The 19,485-nt window shown below is 36.7% G+C and overlaps 1 long non-coding RNA gene across 2 annotated transcripts in view; it reads left to right on the top strand.

Moving 5' to 3' along the window:
- The window catches only part of LOC130709105 (uncharacterized), a 714,106-nt gene that overhangs the window by 109,578 nt on the left and 585,043 nt on the right, over positions 1–19,485 (top strand). The gene's annotated exons all lie outside the window — the stretch shown is intronic.

Genomic DNA, 19,485 nt, shown 5'->3' with positions numbered 1-19,485 from the left:
TCTCTTTCTGACTTACTTCACTCTGTATGACAGACTCTAACTCCATCCACAGACCTACTAGAGAATGGACTTGAGGATATAGGGAGGGGGCAGGGTAAGATGTGACAAAGTGAGAGTGGCATGGACATGTATACACTACCAAATGTAAAATAAGTAGCTAGTGGGAAGCAGCCGCATATCACAGGGAGATCAGCTCGGTGCTTTGTGACCACCTAGAGGGGTGGGATAGGGAGGGTGGGAGGGAGGGAGATGCAAGAGGGAAGAGATATGGGAACATATGTATATGTATAACTGATTCACTTTGTTATTAAGCAGAAACTAACACACCATTGTAAAGCAATTATACTCCAATAAAGATGTTAAAAAAAAAAAAAGAAACAGATATAGAGAAGGAAGGAAGCATTTCTAAGACAAATCAGATTATTAACAAATAGTGTTAAGGATGTTTTTCCGCTGCAGATCACAGCACTGAAAGGAAAGTATAGCTGTGTTTATAAAATTGTAAATAGAAACATAATTCCATGCTGCTTGAGCCTTTTTCCTAATTATACTGCTTTTAAGCAGGTAAAAGTGCAAATATTTATAAAATAAGATATGGTTATGGCACCTGATGCAGAAATATGTTTCTCCTTCCTATTTTATATTTCTGTATTGAAATTGAACACTTGGTTGGCAATACCATTAAGAAAAAAATGTCTTCAAACAATTTGAGGGAGGATTTCAAGTCACCATTTCAAGTGTATGGTTTTGAGCACTGGCAGTCCTTGGAAGTGTGGATAGCTTATGTTCTCTGAATAACAAAGTGTCATTTGATGCCCCTTTGGTTTTTGGATTTTCATTTAGTAAAGCAATGTACAAATTCAGTGAAATATCTATTACTGATGGATCTTTTTTCCCACTCTCTTCTAATCAGAACTGACAGTGAATACCTTCTCCTATATTTCCTAAAAAGGCACAGTTTTCATCAATTTTTTTTTTAACTTCTTTCCTCAAAACATAGAGTATTGGCATGTTATCTTCTGTAGACCCCCAAGGTGTTTTACTGTCTAACCCTCTCTATCCCCATCACTAAAAGTGGGTGGCAATGGACTGTTTTCCCCTCGGGGTATTGTTGGAATAGGCTGCCTTTATGTGTATTATTTTCTTAGTCAATGAGCTTCGGAAGACAAAAAACTATCCGTCTGTTACTCAGTGGCTTACTTCAACACAAAAATACCCTTAGGGGAACCTCATGACTGGTAGAGTAGAAGGTATTGCTTCATGTTTAGATTTTTCCAGTGAAAATGAAATGGAAAGTTAGAGCTGTTGTAGCATAGGGATGTTCCAACGGGAGTGCCACGATCAATTGGAAACGGGAAATGTGAATTTGAAATAGCTATTTGGTCTTCCCACTCCAGTAGCAGAAAATGTTGAAATTGTATCTGGTCTGAAGCATTCACAGTCACAATTGAATTTCAGTAGAAGTGTCTCACACAGAGCATAAATGTATGCAGTGTCGCCGCCCCATTGGCCCTTTAATGAATCTGAAGGAGTTGCACATTCCCTAGAATTGCATTTGTCCCTAAGGGGTGTGTGTGTGTATGTCTATATACATATATATGTATGTACATATGTATACATATACACACATATATTTTTTCTTTCAAGGAAATGATCCCTAAGTGAGGGCCATTATTCCGTCAGTATATAAGTGCCCTTCGGATGTCAAAGAAGTATTTTTTAATCCTCACCCCCCCAACTTTTTAAAAATGACTTCACAAAGTCAAGAGCAGTTTCTAATATGGTTGCACTGACAGCAACCAAAAAGCTGTCACAGCATCAATCAAATGTCAACTCTACAGGAACTTTACCATGTCAGTGAAAATTTACCCGTTAATACGCAGGATTTTCTGTTTGGGGAAGCCGTGCAGGTCACAGGGCATTCGCTATGGCTCCAATTCACTGCACGGAGATCACTGAGGAAGATTTCTGTGGTTGGGTCAATTTCTCATTGTACCTATTAAAGGTGAAGTCATACATTTAAAAAAAGTTATTGAAATGTAGCCTTCATTGGGGAACATGAAAGAGAAGAAAGAATATAAAAGGGTTTTTAATAGATTGAAGGTAATATTATAATCAGGGAAAACAATGTCCATTCTATATGCCTGTGAGTTTTTTTTTTTTTTTTTTGCTCTTTTGACATTTTTTATTGTAGTAAAATACCATAACATAAAGTTTACCATTTTGACAATTTTAAGTTCGGTAGCATTAAGTACTTCGTATTGTTGTGCAACCACCATCATCCATCTTAAAAGTTTTTTCATCCTCCCCAACTGAAACTCTGTATCCATAAACCACAACCCCCCATTATACCCTTCCCCCCAGTCCCAAATTTCTCCTTTCTGTCTTTATGAATTTAACTGCTCTAGGTGTAAGTGGAATCATGTAGTAGTTTTACTTTAGTGTCTGTCTTATTTCATTCAGCATAACATCTTGAGGGTTTATCCATCCTGCGATTTTTTTCAAGATGTTTGTTCTCAGTATTAAATGGTGAAGCTTTTGTGATAGCAAAACACTCTTTGAAACTGATTTTTTTCCAACACAGTTTTAGGGGCTATTTATGGCAACATTCAATTAAATTTAAATCAGAAACATTCAGTAATTCCTATCACTGTCCTACATGTTCAAGTATAATAAAAAATAGCATCACTGCTTAGGGCTTTCTTTGTGCTAGGCATAATTCTATGTGCTCTGCATATGTTTGCTTATTTAATTCTTACAGTATCCCTACAGAAGTGGTCTATTATTTTCCTCATTTAGTAGAGAGTAAACTGAGGCACAGGAAGGCCGGGTAACTTGCCTGTGATCATACAACAAGTAAGTAGTGTTGTCTAGTTTTTAGCTCAGCTTGTCAGAGGCTGTTCTCTCAGTCACTGTATTATGTTTCCTCTCATGCACCCCTCCCACCACCACCAACAAGAGACTATCGTTGAATTGGTCTGAGGGAGGGTCTGGTCACTCACAGTGTTTTAAAGCTTCTCAAATGATTTCCGTATCTAGTCAAGTTGAGAATACCTGAACTAGAGCATAGGGAAATAATAGAAAATGAGCCATGGTATCTGAGTAGATGGCCTTGAACGTCAGTGTCCATGAAGGAGTTGGACCTTGATTTAGTTAGCAGCGAAGGAGTACTTCACAGGGGAGTAATGTGAGCAGGGCTTGTTTTAAGAACCTTCATCTGGTAAAGTTCTTGGTTGCTGGTTATCTTTTAGCACCTGATGGTAAGTCGTGCTGCTGTTCTTAACTTTGGCTCCAGTTTAGGTTCTTGGAGAGGAAGCACCCCAAAGGGGGAAAATTCACACTGAAAAAGGAGTATTTAAATATAGGCTGGAAGGAACAATGCATTGAAGAGACTATATCCAAAGGGTAGGGCTCACACCTGAGCCAGAATGGTGCTTTAGAATAGTCAAGGAGGTAATAGAAAGTAGGTGGCATGGACCCATCAGATCAGTTGATGAAATTCATTGATTAATTTTTTAAACTTTATTTTTATATAATTTTAGTGCTCAAACACGTTCTGGTGACTGTCTTGTATTAGCTTCCTTTTCTTTCAAAAAATGCTATACTAGGTATCGGTATGTATAATCTCAGACATGTCATCTATCAGGGCCTCTTTTTCCTCATTTGCAAAGTATAAAGTTTCAAGGACCTCTAAGGGCCTTTCATCATTGACGTTATGACTCTGGGGTTTGGGGTCTAGTCCTCTGGGTTGTGAAATCCCTTACCTTGATGCGGAGCTCCAGAGGGGCCAACGGCTTGAGGAAGGAAGCTTTTTTCAGAAGATAATGTTAGCACATTAGAATCGGACGGTAATGGAAGACGGAACCCTCATTCCTCTTCTTGTTGAGACAGGCCCTGGTGATCCATCTTTTGCCTCTGTCACCCTAATTTAGGTCATTCCTATTGTGAGGCTTCTCAAATAGTACCTGTCTTGGTATAAAATTTATGTTGAAGAAGCATTAATGCAAGCTCTTAATAAGATGAAGAACTTAACAGTATGCTGTTATCTGGGGATGATATATTTTATATACTCAAGACATGTTTAATTAGCTTTGCAAGAGTCAAATTGGTCTGGGCAGTAATGAAGCTTTCTTTTTACCCATTTATCCCATACTCTGTTATAATAACAGGCAAGTTATTCAAGAAATCGCATTTCGGGGTTGGGGGGAGGGATAAATTGGGAGATTGGGACTGACATATATACACTACTATATATAAAATAGATAACTCATAAGAACCTGCTGTGTAGCATGGGGAGCTCAACTCAGTACTCTGTAATGGCCTATATGGGAAAAGAATCTAAAAAAAAAAGAGTGGATATATGTATTGATATATGTATAACTGATTCACTTTGCTATACACCTGAAACTAACACAACATTGTAAATCAACTATACTCCAATAAAAAGTAAAAAAAAAAAAAAAAAAAAAAAAAAGAAAGAAATCGCATTTCAATTTTGGTGTATTTGTAGATCTCTCTGTTCCTGCAAAACTAATCTGTTTTGAAAATTCACTTCTTGCTCAGGATAGAGCGCAGGGGAAAGCTTATTGAGAACTACACAATGGAACAAACAATAAAGCTGATAGGTGTTAGAGCTCCTTAAATATTGAACATGCATCTTTTTGAAACAGAGTTACTAAATATTTACTAAGCATTTACATCTGAGTAGCACTCAAGTGTTTTATGACCTTTGATACTCACTCCCGTTTTGCAGATGAGGACACTGACCAAAGTTCCAGTGATTTGCTCAAAGCTTTAAGTATTGAATCCAAGATTCAAAATAAACATTTTGCCCCAAATCTATGCCTCCTTCCAAACAGAAAGATCCAAGTTTATGAATGCTGTTCCCCTACTTTTTTTTTTTATAGAATGTTTTTTCCCCCCTACTGAATGAATAAAAGAAAAGATGAAATCTACTAACTCAGCAGTTCCTTTGAATTTCAGGGGACAGCTGGGGATTTGTCTTTGGTAGGTCCACCCATTCAGAGCCAAGGAAGAAATGTAAGGAGCTTAATGATGATTTTGAATTTTATCCCTAATCACTGAAGTGTTTTCACACTTGTGGTCTCACTTATTCACTCCACATGCCTTTGAGGTAGGTGGGTTAGGTATTTTGATCTCCATGTATTTTTGAGAGGCTCTCACCTCAGGTCACACACATGGTCAGTGTTGATGCAAGGCCAGGAAAATGCTGCTCCCGACCTCCATCTAATGCAACCAGGAAGTTTTACCAAAAATTTCAATAAATGATATTTTGATAGAGACAAGACTAACAAATGAAGCAGAAGAGAGAAGATCCCATCAAAAGTGACAAAAAATGGAATGATGTAGGTTGTTATCTGTTCTAATGTATTTTTAAAAAAGGAAGGGGGCAATTTAGAAATCGTCTGAAGAATAAAAATCTTAGCAAGAGCTGTTATTTCCTTTGATAAAGACAGGTCTTTTGGTTGAAATTTTGATGTCTAAATTCCTGGAAAATGTCTGAGTTTTTTTGTTTCAAAGAACTATAGGAGGTAAAATAAGGGGAAAATTTTCTACAATGTATGTTTCTATTTTTGGAAATCAAGAGTTGCTAAGTTGTTAATAAGGAAGACTAATTGTGATGACAGTCATGCATTGCTTCATTCATAAAAGTGCTGCTGAATATTTGCAGTATATTGAGGGAGTTTGAGAACAGAGTGCTTGGCATTTCTTTATAAGTTAGGTATTTGACACACCTAAACTCCTGTGCTTGCCTGTTCCTACTGAGTTCATTTCTTGGGTGTTGAACATTTTAGAAAGCAGGGTAGGAAGAAATAGGCTTGGGTCTCTGTCTAGCAGCCAAAGAAGATAGAACAATAACTTAGTTAAATTTTTAGAACGTATTTTGTAGGACTTTTATCTTTTGTTAAACCTATTTATTTATTCTGCAATCATTGAGCATTTCTTGGTGCAAAGGTATTCTCATAAAGATTTAATCGAGATGCAAGGATAGTAAATAATATCAGACAACATTCCACTCTGGCTATCTGGAATGGTGGTAAAGAAGGATTGACATTACATCTCAGCTTGCCAGGCAAAAGTCCCATGATTTGATCATCTCCATGGCCTCAGGCAGCGGGGGAGTATGGTAGCACAGGAGTGAGATTATACACTCAAGAAAAGGTAGGTGGCAATCATGTGATTGTGTGCTTCTGAATCACATGAGTGATATGTACGTAGTAATAAAGACAGAGGAGATACATATATATATATATATATATAAAGAGAGAGGAGTTTAAGAGAGAAGCATCCCTAGTGGAATGGAATGCTCTACAGGGATTAGTGGAGCTAGAAGAGTAAGTACTTTTGGGGAGCAGGGCGGGTAGTGACCTTTGGTGAAGAAAATGATAATAGTGCAATATGCCAAATTAGGAATGCATAGGGACAGTTCCTTAACCAAAGGAACTTGAAGCCAAGCTCATTTTGGAAGAGCCTGGAAGTAATTTGGAGAGGTAGCTAATAATTCTAGCTACCAATTGGTGAGCACTTACTCTGTACCTAACTTTGCTCAGTGCTTGGCATGCCTTGCCTCTAATGGTCACCATGATCTCACAGGGAGACACCATTATTAATTCTGTTTTATAGAGGAAAAGTGTAAGTCTCAGAGAGGTGAAATCGCTCACTCAAGTCACACAGCTGGTAAGTGGTAGAGTCAGATTTGAAGCATATCAGATAGTTCACCTTTTTCCAGGGTACTATTCCAAAAATTTTTAGTAAAACTGTTCAACCATGACTGTTCTAAACAAGGTTTAGAACACTTTTTAGTATCCCCGTATGGTCCCTCATGTGCATTTACTGATAATTCCTCATCTCTGCTCCCCCTCCCATCCCTAGGGACCACTAATCTACTTTCTGTTTTTATAGTTTTGTCTTTTCTGGGCATTTCACATAAATGGAATCATATAATTTAATCATATCCTATAATATGTGGCCTTTTGTAGCACATTTCTTTGATTGCACATAATGTTTTTGAGGTTTGTCAGTGTTGTGACTTGTTTCCATGGTTCATTCCTTTCTATTGCTGAATCGTTTTCCATCGTAAGGATAAACCACATTTTGCTTATTTATTCACCAGTTGATGAACATTTAGGTTATTTCCAAGTTTTGCCTATTAGGAATAATGCTGCTGAGAACTTTCATGTATAAGCTTTTTTTTTTTTTGGATGTCCTAAACTGTTTATTAGGTAAGAATTTTACAAACATTACTTATATTAGCGGTAGCGGTGGAGCTGGAGAGTATTGTGCCTTCTCCAGGCTGCGCGGCGAGAACCACCGATTGTGTGGTGGAACTTGTGGCCCTTGCCGAGGCCGCGGCTCTTCCTGCCTGCAGACGTCAGCCCCCGCATCTCCCTGTGCTTGTGGACTGGTTTGGTGATCCACTGGGTGTCAGGGTTTCTTCTGATAGCTTTATGGAAGGGATCGATGAGGATAACCTCAAAAAACTTGTACGTAGAATCTTCACCCACCCCATGTATAAGCTTTTGTGTGGATATATGTTGCTGTCATTTCTCTTGGGTATATACTTAGGAGTGGAATTGCTGGGTTATCGGGTAACTCTATGTTGCCATATTGAGGAAGTTCTAAACTGTTTTCCAAAGTGACTGTACCATTTTACATTTATGTCAGCAGTGCATGAGGGTTCCAGCTTCTCCACACTTTTGCCAGTGTTTATTATTGTCTATTTTTATTATGGCCATTCTAGTGAGTATCTAGAATTGTATCTCATTATGGTTTCTATTTGTGTTTTTCTAATGACTAATAATGTTGAGCATTTTTTCATGTGCTTATTAGCCATCTGTATATCTTCTTTGGTGAAATGTCTATTTAAATCTTTTGCCCACTTTTGATAGAATTGTTTGTCTTATTTTTGAGTTCAAGAGTTCTTGTATAAATATGTTCCGGATATAAGTCCTTGGTCAGATACGTATTTTGCAAATATTTTATCCCAGTCTGTTGCCTTGTCTTTTCATTTTCTTAATGAAATCTCCTGAAATGCAAACATTTTGAATTTTGGTGAAGTCCAGTGTATCACTTTTTTTCTTTTACAGATCATGCTTCTGATGTCGTATCTAAGAATTTTTACCTAACTCAAGGTCTTGAAGATATTCTCTTTTCTTCTAAAAATTGTATTGTTTTAGCTCTTAAAGTTTCTGATACATTTGGACATTTCAAGTTAATTTTTGTATATGTCATGAAATAAAAGGTCTGTGTTCTCCCCCACCCCCCACTTTTTTTTGTAGGTGGATAGTTTATTGTACTAACACCGTTTGTTAAAAAGGCTGTTATTTCTCCAGTGCACTTCCTTGGTATGTTTGATGAGTATCCGTTATCCATAAATATAAAGACTCATTTCTGGACTCAACTGTGTTACTTTGATCTATATGTCCATCCTTATGCCAATTCCACACTGTCTTGATAACTCTAGTTATCAAGTTATAGTAAACTTCCAAATTGTGAAGTGAAAGCCCTCCAACTTTGTTTTTCTATTTCAAAATTGCTTTGGCTATTCTAGATCTTTCCCATTTCCATATAGATTTTAGTATCAGCTTGTCGAGTTTGGAAATCTGATGATAATTTGAAAGTGATTGCATTGAATCTATAGATCACTTTGTGGATAATTACCATCTTAACAGTGTTGAGTATCCTAGTCCATGAACATGGAATGTCCTTCCATTTATTTAGATTTTCTTCGATTTCTCTCAGCAGTATTTTGTAATTTTTAGTGTACAACTGTGGAACTTATTTTTGTTAAATTTATTCCTAAGCATTTTGTTCTTTTTCATGCTGCAAAAAGAATAAAATTTATTGTGAAAGGTATTCTTAATTTTATTTTTGGATTGTTCATTGTATATGGAAATATAATTAATTTTTGTATGTTGATCTTATATCTTGTGACCTTGCTATATCTGTTTGTTAGCTCTAAAAATATTTTTTGTGTGTGTGGATTCCTTCCGATTTTCTGTATACAGGGCATATCATCTGCAAATACAGACATTTTACTTCTTTCTAATCTGGAGGCCTTTAATTTCTTTTTCTTGACTGATTGCACTGGCTAGAACTTCTAGTAAAAGAAGTGATGAGAAGGCATTTGAACCTTGTTCCCAGTCTTAGGGCACTTCCTTCATTCGTTCACAATCAGGTATGATATTCATTGTAAGTTTTTCATACATGTCCTTTATCATGTTAAGGAAGTTTCCTTCCATTCCAAACTTGTCAAAATCAGCTGTGGCAATTTAAGAAGGGGCAATTTTCTTTTTGAATCTTCAACACTGAATATTCACCTAGAGCAAAAATTTAGTAAATTCTAGATCATTGAGGTCCAAAGTTTGTACAATAAATGTCTTAACAGATTTTCTCTTCCTTTTCCTCCAGGGAAAGAGAATATTGGAATAAGTAAAGCTAGAAATTATTGTATTTTATGGATATTACTTGCTTTAGTTGATCTCTGAACTAGCCTTATCTTCTATATAAGCCCTGTCCAACAGAAATATAGGGTGAGCCTCAAATGTGAACTATATATGTAGTGTAAAATTTTCTAGTAGTTACATTAAAAAGGTGAAAAAAGTGCAGATAAAATTATTTTTAATAATGTATTTTATTTAACCCAATATATCCAAAATATTACCAAATTTACATGTAAAAAAAATTCTTTTTTTTTTTTGTATTTAGTCTTTGAAATCTGGTGTGTATTTTATACTTACAGCATATCTCAAGTTGGCACCGCCACATTTCAAGTGCTCTGTAGTTACATGCGGCTATTGGCTACGGTATTGGAGAGTGCAGTTCTATATACTTGCATATAAAACTGTAGTTAGGTAACAATATTGAATAAGTATATTGGTGGAAATATAAATGGCTTGTTATTTGCTACAGAGTAATAGGTATGGAATATATAGTTGTTGATTTTTGCATTTAAATAACACTTGAGCAGAATTTTAGCATCGTCTGATAGATAATCTTGTGACATGTGATACCTGAAAATAAAGACCATGCCTTAATACAGGATTTTCCAGAATGCATTTGAGTCTATATTTTCGCAGTCTTTGGGCATGATGAGCAATACACTGTCTTTTTTTTTTTTTTTTAATGAGGATCTTGAATCAGATGCGTATGTTTTGATTGATTGATTGATTGATTGATTTTGGCTGTGTTGCGTCTTCGTTTCTGTGCGAGGGCTTTCTCCAGTTGTGGCAAGCGGGGGCCACTCTTCATCGCGGTGCGCGGGCCTCTCTCTGTCGTGGCCTCTCTCGTTGCGGAGCACAGGCTCCAAACGCGCAGGCTCAGCAGTTGTGGCTCACGGGCCCAGCCGCTCCGCGGCATGTGGGATCTTCCCAGGCCAGGGCTCGAACCCGTGTCCCCTGCATTAGCAGGCAGACTCTCAACCACTGCGCCACCAGGGAAGCCCCAATACACTGTCTTTTGAACAATATAAATCTAGTAAGATGCCTATAAGAACATGGTGACCGAGAGGTTGACCTGAGAAAAATATGGCCGGGGTACTCCCTTCAACTTCCTCTTAGGAAACTCTGGATTTTCTCCTACTAGGAGACCTATATCTCTTGGATATTTGGACAACGAAATGTATCAGCTTTCTTGCCAGCATAAAGAGCATCAGAGGAACAAATGGGCATCACAAAACCAGATGAACATCAGCACTGACTGCATTATGACACTCTAGCTGCTAAATCTTTCATGGTAATGGGCCATGCTGGAGATGGCTGCAGTGATAGACTTCATACTGGAAGAAGCCTGTGGTCATTGCAGGTGGTGCTAATGTCATCTTATCACTGAATTCAAAGGATCACTTGCACGGCTTGTAATGAGCATGGCTAAAGCTATTGATTTTGAACTCCATATGAATGTGAAAAAGACAATGACTTTGAATCTTCGAGAGCCGCCCTCCTGGAACAGTGGAACAGTACCACCTTCACAGAAGCAGTTTTAAGTAGTGAAAAATAGAGCTTTGTTTCTGTGCTCAAAGCTACGTTCCATGAAAGACTCATATATTCTGAACTGAGGGCAAAGAGTATTCTCCTCATGCTTCCCTATTCCATCTTTGGGTATCTTGGTTAGAGCATTCATTAGCAGGCTTAAAAAGTTCAAGGGCACAGGTTCAATCATCATACAGACTAGTGAACTTCAATATTTCCCAGCCACAGATCACCTTCCTTCCTCTAGCTGCTGTCTTGAATGAGTGTGTACTTGGTCCCAAGGGAATTGATGGAGAAAGGGGTGGGACCATCCATCACCCCTATCGGCAGAACAGCTCAGAACCTATGGAGTATGGCTCGGAAGTGGTATCTTTTAAAGAAAAACAGCACATAGAGCTTATACCCTCAGGAAGAGTCATATGCTTGTAAATTGGACCATGGTGAATTTTCGGTGAAAGCATGCCTTGGTGCTAAAGCTGAGAATGAACGCAAAGCCAGTAAACAAAAGCAGCAGAAGAGATTAGCTCTTTGAAATATGGGGCCATCAGTAGATCCTAAAAGAACACAGGCTGGTAAGATCAATGAGTGCAGATAAGAATGCTGTTAGACTTAGAGCTGGTAGCCAACATCAGCATTAATGTTTCCATATCAATACTTATTTATGGCCCCTCTTTTCTAACATTAGGCTTACTTAAGAGTGTTCTCCACAGATAGTATCATTTCTGCTTGTCCATCAGCTTATTAGCACATTTCTTGTTTATTATATTTACAGTGAATTTTAATTCCTCGCACTATTCTAAAGGGGGTTGTTGATTGTATTTTACCAAGAAACAATGGATTACATGTGGAACTCACACCAGTAGCCTTGCTGATACCTGATTCAAGTTGTCCAGCTGTTTTTTGTGTTTGCTAGTTTCCATCCAGCTCAATAGCTGTGTGTTTCTCACTAACTAAGTTAGTTATCACTAACGATGCTGAAATTGGTCTAGTAACAGAAACTTTATAACAACAAGGGCCCCATCCAGAAAGAGCTGAGCATCTAGCTGGGGAGAAAGATTCATTAAATAACTAAAATATAAAAGGAAAATTGCTATCACGGAAAGGGTTTTTGCACACATGTGTTTAATGTCACAGATCTGGGGGAGAAAAGAAAATTTGGATAAACTTTTGGTTTTGCTTATGTTGCTACCTATGAATAATCTTTCAAGGCAAAAATCCTTCTCACTTTTTAAGATGGAAAATATCATTTGAAGAAGCTTAAAATAAACATGAGTATCGGATACACTATGAAGTCATTGAGTGAAGGCTATTCAGCCACAGCTTACAGGATATCAAAAAAAAAACATATGATGTTTTATACAAGGAGAATTTGTGGCTTAGACTTCAAAACTTCGTGGATTTAGGAAAATGTTTGTATTCTTATTTGGTTTGATTTAGGGAAATATTTCTTTAACATCTCCTTTTCATATTGTGCAGTTCACAGTAGAGACATGTCTGTGAAATATTTACACATGATTTTTATTTGAAAAGAAGTAGCTGCTTGCTGCATGAAAGCTTCATGGCGAAGATTCCTTGCTCTCAAAAGAAAATTGAAGCAACATAAAAAGATTTCAAGGAGAGTTTAGAGAGGTCTTTTCTTTCTTTCTTTTTTTTTCTTTTCAAGAGGCAATTGATTTGCTCCCCAAAAGGGTCTTTCTAGAAGTCTAGGTAGACAATGCTCTAACCTTGTCAGAAGAGGATAATAAATTTAACGTTAGACTGGTTTGGAAGGAAAGACTTAGAATGAACTACGTTTTATAGGAACAGAGCACTGAGGGTCTGTTGTTAGTTTATAGGGCCTTGATTAGATAGGTTATTGATTTTGGCTGCTGGTGATATGGTTCATGTTCAGAAGGTATCAAACTCATGCTGAATAAAATAGAAGCAAACGCTTAAAAAAAAAAAACAACAGAAAGTAGTGAGACACTGGCTAGCAGTCTAGTTGTTCTTCAAATGGAATGGGCAGCTGTGCCTTACTGCCTTTAGCCCCTCTGGAAGCAGTTATGTGTATTAAATACTGGAATAACTTGATATTTTAAAAGCTTATATGCCCATCCAAGTAAAATGGTTTTAGAAGACTACCGGGAGTTTCATGAGTTTATAGTTAAATCAATACCCAGATTTATGCCTTTTGGACAGAGAAACTTGAATTTAATTGAAAAAATGGATCTAATGAGGATAGACATATTTTGTGCAGATGTAGGAGAGGTTTTTTCTCCCCCTTATTATCTGAAAAATGAAACAGGTACTTTTGGTATGATAGATGAATATAGCTTTATAGGAAAATGACAAATGTTCAGAAACTTTAAAAGAAGATTTGTGATATTATATAGAGGTTCCTGAATGTATGGAATCTGGTGGAATAATTTTTGGCCTCTTTTAAATGCTTGAATTTAAGATTCATTAATTATACAGAAAAGCACATAATATTTTACTTTATACAGCACAGTTAATGGCCATATGGTATTAAATTGGCAGCCATACTCTGAAAAATAACAATTTTAAGCAGAATCACTTGCAGTCTAGATTTTCCTTTTTCTTGTTTTGCATTGACGATGCTTTACATAGAAATTTGTATTTTATTCACTAGCTAAATGGAGATAAAAACATTTTTAAAGAAAATTGTAAGGGACGTTGTTAATTTTTTTTAGAGATACCTATAAATAAAAATTCTCTAGATATTCCTTTCTGTGTTCTCAGACGTCTTCCTGGCATTTTCCAAGCAAAAGGAGAAATCTTGTAAGAAAAATTAGCCAGTTCAGAGATGTTTTGATGATCTGCCATTTATTTTCTGCTAACCCTAATTCTTCACAGTCTTTGCCCACATTTTGCTTCGGGAAATATTCAAATACACTGTTCTTACACAAACAAAAATTCAATTTCATGGAGATTCTGTCTGTGTAATAACAGCAAGATTAGACCTTGAAATGCAATGAAGCAAATTCAGCTTTTAGAAACATATGGACTCAAGTAAGTTTAAGAAAAATCATTTGAGGGCAGAATTTGGCTCTGTGATATTTTAATGCAGTGAAAGAGTTCCAGAAATAACTGCTTGCTTGCCTGCTGTCCAGAAAACACATGTTAAAAAAAATTCCCTGGTTACCTTTTCTCTCTTCTCTACTTCTCAGAAATGAAGAAGTCTATTCTTGCAGGCAGCTCTATGAACATCGTAATTTTAAAAGTGGAATTTGTATATCAAAGTGTCAAAGACTATCCTAGGTTTTTCACAAGTGTGCAGGATTGATCACTAGTAAATCTGGGAGTACCTAAGAGTTATGTCTAGAAGGTTAGCTGAAGTTTAACTTCATTGCCATATATTTCTCCTGGAAGATATTGTGAATATAAGTTAAAAAAAAACCTTCAGACATATCAAACCCATACTGTTCAGAGCATTTATAGGTTTTATGTATAATGCTATAAATAAAAATACATTTTCAAAATGTGCACTGTGGAAAATGGAAAATTTGAGTATTATTTTTGGCTGAAATAATTTTGAAAAAGCACCAAAAAACCGGACATTGGTGTAGGTTAAAAGGCACAGTCTTTTGGAAGAGTTTTACTCCCAGGTTTTTACTCAAATATGAATGATCTTCATTTTTTTTAAAAAAAAGCATGAGGGATGTTTATATTCTTCTACTGTAACCTCATGTGGTGTGTTTAGAAATTTGTTCCGTTGTCCTTGAAACCTTCTCTACTTTTTTCAAAGTACATAATCATTATCCCAGAAAATCAAAATAATAATGAATGGATATTCAAAATGAACAAATCCTCTAATGCCCACCAAGGATTCAGGAAGACACCTGGCAGATTAGACAAAGAGAGAGACAGAATTAAGTTGAAGAAGCTTCAACTTGCAGGTTTCTGTATTTTAAGGCTGTGTTGGAAGTGATTTAGTTGTGCTCATAAGTGATTTGAAAAGTAAGCAGTGACTTAGTTATTTTGTCGCTGGAATGTCATCTGACAAGGAGATACTATCTAAATGACAATAATTTAATCTAGACAGCTGATCTAATCCATTAGACATACGCTTCCCATTACAGAAAACTTTCTATTAAGCTTTGTTCAATTGTTTCATTTTTAAACATATTTTGCCTTTATCCAGTAAGTAACCACAGGCCAGGTAAAATATTTTTAAATTCCCTACAGGCTGGTTAGTTATTGGAACCCAAACAGATCCCCCCACCTCCCCAAGTTGTTAGTTTGCTTCATGAGTAGTCTTTTTTTTTTTTTTTTTTAAGGTGATAGTCTTGTATTGCCTAGGGGAGTTCTCTGCATCAGACTAGAAAGAGTTTATGGTCTCACCTGCATCCGTGAGAAAGAGAAAACAAAACTTCATTTTTAAGTCCTTGGAATTTCTGTGCCATTAAGACACTGCTACTGCCAGTTTTCTCGTGTTATTTAAAGGGGTGAAAAGTTTATTACACTAGTTTGCTTACACGTGCTGGTTTATTTTCATGTAATTTGAAGAGACATCCTATTTCATAATAATAAATTACTTTTAAGATGTCAGACCCCTGTTTGGGTTTGGGATGGCTTTTGGCTGCAGGTAAGAAAACTCAAAAAAGAGTGACTTGAACACAGTGGAGGGCTCAGGGCAAAGGCAGTACCTGTAAGACCTGTTCCTTTTAAAGATAACCATATTTTCCCCAAAAGCTCATTGAACAGAACGATTTCTCATGGCCCATTACAGCCAAATGTGAGGCTGGGAAATTCAGGATTTTAGCTGGGCACAAAATCTGAGTTCTTGATTTAAAATGGGACCAATATTAGGGAGCTATATTTTCCATAATAGTTATTTGTTTAATAAACATCAGTTCAGGTCACATCTGAGATTTACAACTAAATTATTTTTTCTTTATTAGAAATTTTATTCTCTGCGAATGTTCTACCTTAGTTAAGTTTGTCTCATAGCATCTTTATAAATTAATCTCATATTGGTCCTTTCCTACCTAGGATGTTGAAACCGTCCCCATAAGATGATCCAGTTCTTTGCAGGGTTTAGGAATACATATGAATTATTGCTTGCAAACTTAACCACCAACAGCCTACTGCATTTTTCTTCTCAGATAAATATAAGAGGCCTAAATTTATACTGATAGACATATTATTACCCTATCGTATTAATGCATTTAATAGATTGTAATACAAGCTACTGTTTCTTCAACTGTTTATTTTTCAGCATGAATTACCTTTCAAATAGCCTCTGTTCTCTTTGTTACCTGGCCTGTGTAGTGCTGCATTGATCAATTCAGTTTAATTCTTTTTTTTTTTTTTTAAACTTTTGGGTTATTTATTTATTTATTTATGGCTGTGTTGGGTCTTCGTTTCTGTGCGAGGGCTTTCTCTAGTTGCGGCAAGTGGGGGCCACTCTTCATTGCGGTGCGCGGGCCTCTCACTGTCGTGACCTCTCTTGTTGCGGAGCACAGGCTCCAGACGCGCAGGCTCAGTAATTGTGGCTCACAGGCTCAGTTGCTCCGCAGCATGTGGGATCTTCCCAGACCAGGGCTCGAACCCGTGTCCCCTGCATTGGCAGGCAGACTCTCAACCACTGCGCCACCAGGGAAGCCCCTGTTATATGTGCTTTTAATAAATACTAACATTTGTATATGCTCACACAGGATTATTCTTGCAAAAGCTTTAAAAAATACTTTTCTCTGAAATGAGTGCTTGGAGTGACCATCCATCAAGATGACAAAACTTGATACTTCTTAAAATTTTGCCTACTTTGTTTCCACTATCTTGTTAATCACATTAGCCAGGTTAAAAACTGTATCTCTGTTTAATTTTGTTCTCTGAAGATAATAAAAGGTTTATTTATATTAACAGGTATATAAATTCGCGTTTCCCCCTGCTAATACTCATAAAATTTTCTCCTGGAGGTGGTATTTTCTTCTCAGTATAAAAATCATTTTATGCATTGAAATGTATAGGGGAGTGATCCAGCTGTATCATAACATGTTATCAAGTTTCACGTTTCTGTATCTGGGGAATGCAGAATGGCTGGCAATCAGAATGGCTGATTAAAAAAAAAAAAAAAAGACAAGAAGTACGAAACAAAAACAAACTGCCCAGGAAAGTGACTCAATGTGGGGATTCCTAAATTATACCCTCTCTTTAGTTATTTGGGTGTCTTTTTGAAGAGGCACCCTGTCCAGTTTAATTTCTTACACCTTAACTAGGTGTTGAATAAGGTGCTCTTTTTTGGACTGATTTTCCTATTTTTTGGATGATTGTATTGGTTTGTATTTGTTCTCAGGCTTAAACCCAGGACCCCTACACCCAAGTGTTTAATAAGATGGTTTGGAGCACGGTGAGAATAGAAATTGTTTATGCTAGGAAACTACTGTTTCACCTTTTGGAAAAACTCTAAATGGTACATGTAACCATGTTTTGATCTCTTTTTAAGTCTGTTTTAAAGAGCTTAAGTAGCTGAGTAGAGAAAGAAAGGTGTCAGTTGCTTTATGAACTGGTTGTATCTGAAACTCAGGCTCAGAGTTGAGCCAAAATAGAATAAACATGAAGGCATGTAGAGGAGAGGCAAGATATAATAGTGGAGATAGAGGATCCTGGAAGTGGCCAAAGATATTTATTAACTCTAGATTTAGGTAAATAGCCATTAATTATAAGAAGAACAATTATGTGAGTTAGAGGTGCTTCATGATATCTAAAAAGAATTTTCTTTTCAACTCTTCTCAGTAGTCTATTTTTCTTAAAGGATCTAGTTTTATTGTGTTCATATGCCTACAAATGAAAAATCTAGAAAAGGTTAATCTTCTGTCCTTTCAATTATCTACTCAATTAATATCAACAAGGTCTAAGATTTTTTAGGCTGCTGTCTATGAAGGGGTAACCACTGGCCTGGAACCACTTCTAATTATAGACCATCAATCCTAAGTGGACATTCTAATTTCAGAATCATGAATCTAGCCAATTCCAACATATTTTTGTCTTATACCTTGTCTCCAAAATTTTAATAAGTACTGCCCCTCACACTCCCGTATACATTTTAATGTTTTCAAATTGAACTGCATCTTAAAATCAATATGGACAGTTAATGCAGTAGTTTTTCTTTTATATCACAAAAGTGGGTATTTAATTGGCTTAAGTATAAGGAAATTTATCATACTTAACAGAAGGTCTAGAGTTGAACAGGTTTGCTTTTTAATTGTCATAGTGGTTTAACAATGTTAGGGAGCTTAGTTCTTTTCATCTCTTCTCTGCCAATGATATGAATATAGATATGGCATTGATTTAATCATGGCCATCAGTTGGCCATCAATAGCAACCAAGACACTTTAGTTCCTTATTTATGCCAAATGAAAATGACAAAGGGCACCTCTCCCCTTAGCCTAATATTTAAGTCCTTCCTTTCAATCAGATTGGGTCAGTTTAGGTCACCTGGCCATCCTTGGACCAGTCAGATTCGTTTATTCTCATCAGGCTCTACCCGTGAAGCTTCACCTGTGTCCCATGAATTACACGAGCTATATGAGAGACAGGAGGCACATGACTAAAATTAGAGGGGTTTTTTTGGTGAGAGAAAGAATAGATCTCGGTAGACAATTCATAGTGTCCATCTTAGGGAAGTGGATATGTATGAACTCAGCCCAGTCCAGAAATCTGTGCTAAAAAGAAGAAAAAAATAATGATGATGATCTGTACTGAGACTTCATAGATATCATCCAAGGATTTGGATTTATCCTTCCCATTCCCTCTGCAATCTCCTCCAGAAACTCTGCCGAATCACGGGATAATACATTCCTGATGAGGTGATAATGGCTTAGAATAACTTCATTTGGTCAGCTTCTCAGGACTATTGCATTATAACAAGGAACTCTTAGAATAAAACTCCCTTTTGATGATGGTAAAAAGTTGGGCTCTGTGACTCCCTAAGAGAAAGCTAGTGGGAAGGTGGGGTATCCTGACCATTCATGGTTGCTCTTTCCACTGGGCCACCAAAACACCTTTCCACATAGTCATTACACTTAATTTTTTATTGTTTGCCATTCAAGAGCACATTTCATCCTGAGTTATTTCTGTCCACGCTCCAGGACTTAAATTTACCATACACATAGTATCTCCATGCGTTCGGGATTCACAGGTTAGATAAGAATTTGAATTCACCAGATTTACTAAGATACAAGATATAATGTCTGGAAGAGTTCTTCACACAGGTTTTTAAAAAGAGTCTATATGATCTTCGCTTTAAGATCTAAGGCTGAAATTTTAGGCTGTGCATGAAGGAGGTGGTATATGCAAGAAAAATGATGCAGGTCTTTATCAAACATCCACTTGTCCTTTGGCATTATCCGAAAAGATGAGAGAAAATATGTACATTCATATATTCTCCGTGAAAGAAAATATCTGAAGAAAATAGTCTTTTTTTTTTTTTTAACACTCCTTTGCTTTATCTGGACTTCTTTGTTTAAGAGATCAGCTTTTACTGCGATAATTT

Source organism: Balaenoptera acutorostrata, chromosome 10, assembly GCF_949987535.1.
Source record: "Balaenoptera acutorostrata chromosome 10, mBalAcu1.1, whole genome shotgun sequence".
NCBI classification, from domain to species: Eukaryota; Metazoa; Chordata; class Mammalia; order Artiodactyla; family Balaenopteridae; genus Balaenoptera; species Balaenoptera acutorostrata.
Note: the sequence above shows the minus strand (reverse complement) of the source record. Positions and strands in the feature narration are given on the sequence as shown.